This window comes from Panthera pardus, unplaced genomic scaffold (assembly GCF_024362965.1).
Source record: "Panthera pardus isolate Hobbes unplaced genomic scaffold, ASM2436296v1 HiC_scaffold_27, whole genome shotgun sequence".
NCBI lineage: Eukaryota > Metazoa > Chordata > Mammalia > Carnivora > Felidae > Panthera > Panthera pardus.
The window spans coordinates 79,580,565-79,588,598 of NW_026526843.1; positions in this window are offsets into that span (position 1 = coordinate 79,580,565).

Here is an 8,034-nt window from a genome sequence, read left to right on the forward strand (position 1 = left end):
TTTGGCACAGTTACCCATTAATTTTAATTTTAGTTTCCTCTTGGCTGTTTAAGGGAATTATTGGTAATACTTTACCAGAGAACCCCTCGAAGTCCCATCAGCTGTGGGAGGACACATGTGGGGGCCCTCCTTTGGAGGTACATATAAGGGCCTTCAGGAAAAATTTGCATAGGACCTTTGATGACAATCTCTTTTCCAGTGTCCCAGGTGATTACAGCAGAGACATGAATCCTTGAGCCAGTGTCTTGAAGCTGTACCTCTAGGAGGGTGCAATTTGAGAGGCCCACATGTTATTTTAGGTCTCTGGCCTTGGAGCCGCTGTAACTATAAGGCTAATAGCTTGGCAGATTATTGTTTGTGGTCTTGCTCCAGGGTTCTTCTAAAATGCTCAGCTATGGTCATGAGTTCAGTCAGGCCAGTGGCCTCCCATCCTGTTTTCTGTCTTTTTACCAATCCACTAATTTCAGGAGATAATCCACTTACAAATAGAGCAGGCTGGGTGACCTTATTTATTGTATGGAACCCCAAATGCTGTAGAAAGAAGGCTTCTAAACAGGCTTTAAAGTCTGCCACTGATTCACCTTCTTTTTGTTTGCAAGTTTGTATAATAGACCGATCAGTGTGGGCAAGGAAGACCCTAGGAATGGCTTGTAAGGGTTCAGGTGCCATTTTGCGAGCTTTTTCCAGTCTCTGGGATGTTGAAGGTCCAGGATATTGAATATCATCCTCGGGGTTTTACCATCTTGCTTCCTGCATCCATTTCTGGGCTTTACCAGGTCCTACCAGCATGTGTACAAGCTGATGAAGAGCTGGCAGCCTGTGTTTTGTTTTACATAACCCCTTGTGTCTTTAATTTTTCATTAGCCTTCTGTGATGAATCTCTTAATGAAGCTATTTTGGAATATTGAAGTCTTTTGGAGACTTCTGCATACCAGTTAAAACAGGTATCTCATTCTGTTTGTTTAATTTGGGATCTCTTGCCTTCAAGTGCACTTCGTATATGAACAATCTTGTCTAATTGGAACATTCCCCGTAATGACCATTGTAATTCTAGGTTGCTTTTAGAAAGATTTTGCCATTTTACTAGATATCTGCCGCTTCAGGGACTGTAGTTTTTAGACATAAGCAGGTGTGCCTGAAGGTGGCGCACTCAACTCTCAAAATTTAAAGGATCTCACTTCAATTAGCTAGACCTTTGGGTTTCTCAGAGCCAAACCAATGCCTAAGAAGGACATGACATGAGGTTTGGAATTGTGGGGTGTTTTACAGTGTACCTTGTTGCAAAGAAGTTTTCTTAAGGTTGGCGAGTATCACTCTAACCCATTCTGTGACTAACTTATCTTATCAGGGCAGTTTACTTGAGGTGCCAAGTGCTTAAACAACCTTTAAATGTTTGACCTATGCCCACCAATGTTTGAGACTTTTTTTTTTAATTCCAAGATTCCCGTTAGCAACTAGGGTTTATTTAAAATACAATTTTACTGACCTGAGGCCTTGTACTGGACCCAGCCCAGCTTAAATCAGACCCAGTCTGATCCTGGACCCCATCTAGTTTTTAAGCCAGACCCAGTCCAACTTAGTCCAGTAACCTCCAACAGTTCCGAATGTGGAATCTGGGGACTGGGGACAGGATTGAGGTTTTTCAGTCAAAATAGGGAACTGTGGAAAGCAAATTAATATTGGGAGCTCAACATAAAGAAAATGGAGCTCAGAACTGAGAGAAACTTACCAAAGGCCCTTGGAAACAGGGAGAAACAGAGAACTCAAGAGCTTACAGGCACCACACCTATGTTTCTCATTGTCCCCAAATGCTATCAGAAGTTCACTTTGGATCCTGATGCTGCCACCAAATCTGTTAAATAACAAAAACTCAATCAAGTAAATTTTAAAGATCTAATTGGCCATATTAATCCATTCATGAATCATATAGCATCTCATCTAGCAAGTAGAGGGGCGCTCCAAAGGGCCACAGAAAGGGAAAGGTTTTTAAAGGCAAGACAAGGAAGTCAGAAACAGAAAAGGGGATTGTTTGGGGTGCGGTGACCTCCTTTGGGGGAAAAGGGGTCTTATTAGGTAGATTACCTCATTTTCCTTTTGGGGATAGAGAAGGCCCATGTGACAGGTTACCTTATTGGGGCTGACCAGAAAATTCCTGGCTGACTGGTTAAGACTACATGTCTGGGAGAGGTTGAAACTACAACTAGGTTAGGTATTAAGCCCCAGTTTGGTGACTTGGCCTAGCGTAAGTGACTCCATTTTGTGCCTGTGGTTTCCTTTTTAACAGTGTGAGTGTCAGTCAGTATTTGACATGGAAGAGTGGCCATCAGTGAGTGTGTTTGTGTTTCTGTGTGTGTGTGTGTGTGTGTGAGAGAGAGAGAGAGAGAGAGGGGGGGAGAGAGAGAGAGAGAGAGAGAGAGAGAGAGAGAGAGAGAGAGACTGTGTGAGCACATGTCTGCATGGAATTGCCTCTGAGTTTGGAACTAGCTTTCTTATAGCCAAAAATTTTCTCTGTGTATCCCTGGGTCTCTCTGGGCTTGTGTGTACTTGCATAGTAGTCAGGCCATAGGTTCTGGAATTAGACAAACTAGCCTGGGTACAGACCCTGGCTCTGACACTGGCTAAGTAACCTTGAACAAAGTATTGAACCTCCCTGTTCCTCAGTTTCCTCATCTGCAAAACACGAATCCTAATCATTTCTATTTGGTGGAGCATAAGATGAAACAATACTTATCTGGTGCTCAACATGGTGCCTGGACCATAGGAAGCGTTGGGTAAACATTTGCTCATATTAACATGTGACTGTACCTGCAGGAGTGTGCACTTGTGATTCTGCCGGCATTTCAGAGATCATGCATTTATGCATGACTCTTATGGGTTTCATCAGTTTAAGAAATATTAATTTGGCACCTCCTAGATACCAGGCACTAGACACTGCATATGTAGTTATGAAAAAAAAAACCAGCCATAAGCCCCTGCCTTCAATCAACTGCCACCTTCAGGATCTGACCACACTGACCACTTTTAACACTACAGATACACTTACTTATTGATGTACAAAATTGTGTGGGCACAAATATATTGCAGGAAAGATTATCTAAATCAGTGGTGACTAGTTACACCTACTGTAGTCCATCCTCATGATGCTATTTAGGCCTCTTCTATTTCTTGACTCTATTCTGTTCCATTGATCTATTTGTCTATCTTGATTCCAATACCATGCTGTTTTGATTACTGTAACTTTATTTTATTTTTTTTAAGTAGGCTCCACACCCAATGTGGGGCTTGAACTCATGACCCTAAGATCAAGAGTCATATGCTCTGGTAATGAGGAGTTCCAACATGGAAGAGAAATAGGGGGATCCTTACATCCCACGTCTCTCAAAGAAGTGTAGAAGCCAAAGGGCTTTGAACACAAGAGCCTGGGAGGAAAAGAGACTGAATCTACTAGGAAGAAAATGAGAAAGCTGGAAAAAAGATAGGTGGGTAACTGCGAACTGGGGGAGATAAAAAAAAAAAAAGGCCACATGAGCACAGAGGGGAGGGACCCCCTTCTGCGGAGAGACAAAGGGAAGAGAAAGAGCGTCTAGGGAAGTGCAGAACCATATCTAGACAGGGAAAAGACTTCGGACTAAGAGTCCGCTCTACTGACTGAGCTAGCCAGGCACCCCTGACTGCTGTAACTTTGTAAGAAGCCTTGAAATCAGGTAGTGTTAGGCCCTCCAATTTTGTTCTTCTCTTATAATGTTGTTTTGGCTATTCTAGATACTTTGCATAGGAATTTTATAAAAAGCTTGTCAATTTTTACCCACCCCTCCAAAAAACATCTCCTGGTATTTTGATTAGGATGTCACTGTATCTATAGATTAATTTGTGGAGAACTGACATTGCAGCAATATTGAGTATTTCAGTCCATGAACATGGTATATCTCTCCATCTATGTTGCTCTTCTTTAATTTCCAGTGCTTCCCAGTGTAAAGCATTTGCAAGTCTTTTGCTAAATTTTCCCCCAAGTATTTCACCTTTTTATGGTATTGTATTTTGTACTTCAATTTCTGACCATTCATTGATAGTATATAGAAATACAATTGTTTTTTTTTTCTATTAAACATGTATCCTGCAATCTAGCTAAACTCACTTATTAGTTCCAGTAGGTTTTTTTGTAGATTCTACAGGATTTTCTACATAGGTAATCATGTTGTGTGCAAGTAAGAACAGTTTTACTTCTTTTCCAGTCAGTCTGACTTTTATTTATTTTTCTTGCCTTATTGCCCTGGCTAGACCCTCCAGCACAATGTTAAACAGAAATGGTGGGAGTAGGCATCCTTCCTTGGCTTTTTCTTTTTTCTTTTAATGTTTATTTATTTCTGAGACAGAAAGAGACAGAGCATGAGTGGGAGAGGGGCAGAGAGAGAGGGAGACACAGAATCTGAAGCAGGCTCCAGGCTCTGAGCTGTCAGCACAGAGCTTGATGCGGGGCTCGAACTCACAAACGGTGAGATCATGACCTAAGTCAAAGTTGGACGCTCAATCGACTGAGCCACCCAGGCACCCCATTCCTTGACTTTTTCTGATCTTAGGGTGAAAACACTCTACGTTTTACCTTTAAGAATGAAATTAGATTTAAAAGAAGAATGAAATTAGATGTAGGTTGTATGTAGATACTCTGTATCAGGTTGAAGAAACCCCCAAATTCCTAATTTTGTAAGAGATTGTTTTTTGTTTCTCCTTTTTTTAAGTCACAGATGGATGTTAGGTTTTGTCAATGTTTTTACTTGTGTCAGTTGAGATGATCATATATTTTTGCTTTATTAGTCCATTAATATGATGAGTTACACTGATTGGATTTCAAGTATTAAACCAACCTTGTATTCTTAGGATTAAACCCTACTTGGTCATGATGTGCAATCCTTTTTATATATTATGTTGGATTTGATTTACTCAAATTTTGTTTAAAACTTGCATATCTATGTTTACGAGGGATATTTGATCTGTAGCTTTCTTTTCTCATAATATCCTTTTTGTAACAAAGATTTTACTTTTACAGAAGTTTTATTTATTTATTTTTTTATTTTAGAGAGAAAGAGTACCCAAGCAGGGGAGAGGGGCAGAGGAAGAAAGAGAGAGAATCCTAAGCAGACTCCACGCTCAGCATGGAGCCCAATGTGGGGCTTGATCCCACAACTGCAAGATCATGACCTGAGCCAAAATCAAGAGTCGGACGCTCAACCAACTGAGCCACCAGGTGCCCTTACCAGTTTTAGACTCATAGCAAAATTGAGCAGAAAGTATGGATATTTCCCATATAACCCTCCACCCCTACACATGAATAGATTCCCTCATTATGAAAATCTTGTACTAGGTGGTACATTTGTTATAACTGATGAACCTACATTAACACATCCTAATCACCCAAAGTCCATAGTTTACATTAGAGTTTACTTGTGGTGTTGTATATTTTATAGGTCTGAAAAATATGTAATGACATACATCCATTATAATGGATAGTTTCACTACCCTAAAAATCCCCTGTGCTCTGCCTATTCTTTCCTCCCTCCCTTTCCCTAACCCCTGGCAACCACTGATCTCCAGTTTTGTCTTTTCCAGAATGTCATATAGTTGGAACCATATAATATACAGCCTTTTCAAATCAGCTGCTTTTACTTAGTCATATGTATTTAAGGTTCTTCCATGTCTTTTCATGGCTTGATAGCTCTTTTCTACTTAGCATTGAATTCTATTCCATTGTCTGGATGTACCACAGTTTGTTTATCCATTTACCTACTGAAGGACATCTTCGTTGCTTTCAAGTTTGGGCAATTATAAATAAAGCTGCTACAAATATCCATGTGCAGATTTTTAAAATTTTTTTTATGTTTTATTTTATTTTTGAGAGAGACAAAGGCAGAGTGTGAGTGAGGGAGGGGCACAGAAAGAGGGAGACACAGAATGTGAAGCAGGCTCCAGGCTTCAAGCCTGCATCAGAGGGCCCGACGCGGGGCTGGAACTCACGAACCGTGAGATCATGACCTAAGTCAAAGTCGGACGCTTAACCAACTGAGCCACCCAGGCGCCCCTCCATGTGCAGATTTTTGTGTGGACACAGTTTTCAAATTCCTTTAGGTAAACATACCAAGGAACATGACTGCTGGATGATATGGTGAGAGTATGTTTAGTTTTGTAAGAAACTGCCAAACTTTCAAAGTGGCTGTACCATTTTGCATTCCCACTAGCAATGCACGAAAATTCCTTTTGCTTCGTATCCTAACCAGCATTTGGTGGTGTCAGCATTCAGAATTTTGGCCACTCTGATAGGTATGTAGTAGTATCTCCTTGTTGTTTACATTTGTATTTCTCTAATGACATAGGATATGGAGCATCTTTTCATATGCTCATTTGCCACCTGATATCTTTTTTGGTGAGGTGCCTGTTGAGGTTTTTGGCCCATTTTTATATTGAGTTGTTAATTTTCTTACTATTGAGTTTTAAGAATTCTTTTTTTAAGTACATTTTTTAATGTTTTTATTTATTTTTGAGAGAGAGAGAGAGAGAACGCGAGCAGGGGTGGGGGCAGAGAGAAAGGGGGACAGAGGATCTGAAGCAGGCTTTGCCCTGACAGCAGTGAGCCTGATGTGGGGTCCAAACTTGTGAACCTTGAGATCATGACCTGAGCTGAAGTCGGACACTCAACTGAGCCGCCCAGGTACCCTGAGTTTTAAGAATTCTTTATATATTTTGGATAACAGTCCTCTATCAGATAGGTCGTTTCAAATATTTTCTCTCAGTTTGTGGCTGATCTTTTCATTCTCCTGTCTTCTACAGAGCAGAAATTTTTAAATTTTAACAAAGTCCAGCTTATCAATTCTTCCTTTCATGGATCATGTCTTTGGCATTATATCTAAAGAGTTATTGCCAATCCCAAGATTATCTTGATTTTCTCCTGTGGTATCTTTTAGGAGATTTATAGTTTTGCATTTTATGTTTGGGATTGTGATCCATTTTGAATTAATATTTGTGAAGGGTATAAGGTTGGTATCTGGATTCCTTTTTTGGCATGTGGGTGTCAAGTTGTTCCAGCACCATTTTTTTTGGTAGTAAGAACACTTAATATGAGATCTACCCTGTTAACAAATTTTTAAAAGTACAATGCATTATTGTTGACTATATAGGTACAGCATTGTACAGCAGCTCTCTAGAGCTTATCCATCTTATTTGACTGAATCCTTATGCCCATTGATCAGTAACTCCCCATTTCCCTCTTACTCCAACCCTTGACAACTACCATTCCATTCTGTGATTCTATGAATTTGACTATTTTGGATACCTCATATGAGTAGAATCATGTAGTATTTGTCTTTCTGTGACTGACTTATTTCACTTAGCATATTGTCATCAAGTTTCATCCATGTTGTTGCATATTGCATATTTTCCTTCTTTTTAAAGGCTGAATAAATAGTATTCCATTGTATATATTTACATTTTCTTTACCTATTCATTAATTAATGGATGCTTATGTTGTTTCCGTGTCTTGGCTATTGTGAATACTGCTGCAATTAACACAGGGGTGCTTATATCCCTTTGAGATCCTGATTTCAATTTTTTTTGGAGATATAACCAGAAGTGGAATTGCTGGATCATATGATAATTCTATTTTTCATTTTTTGAGGAACCCCAATACTGTTCATAGTGGCTGCACCATTTTGTATTCCCACCATCAGTGTGCAAGGGTTCTAATTTCTCCGTATCTTTGCCAATACTTTGTTTGTTTGTTTGTTTTTAAAGTAATCTCCACACTCAATGTGGGGCTTGAACTCATGGCCCTGAGATCAAGAGTCACATGCTCCGCCAACTGAGCCTGCCAGGTGCCCGCCCCCTTTTTAAATAATAGCTATCCTGACAGGTGCCAGCACCTGTTGAAAAGATTATCTTTGCCCCCTTGTATTACATTTGCTCCTTTGTCAAAGATCAGTTGACTATGTTTATGTGGATCTATTTCTGAGCTCTCTCTTCTATTCCATTGATCTAGATCTATTCTTT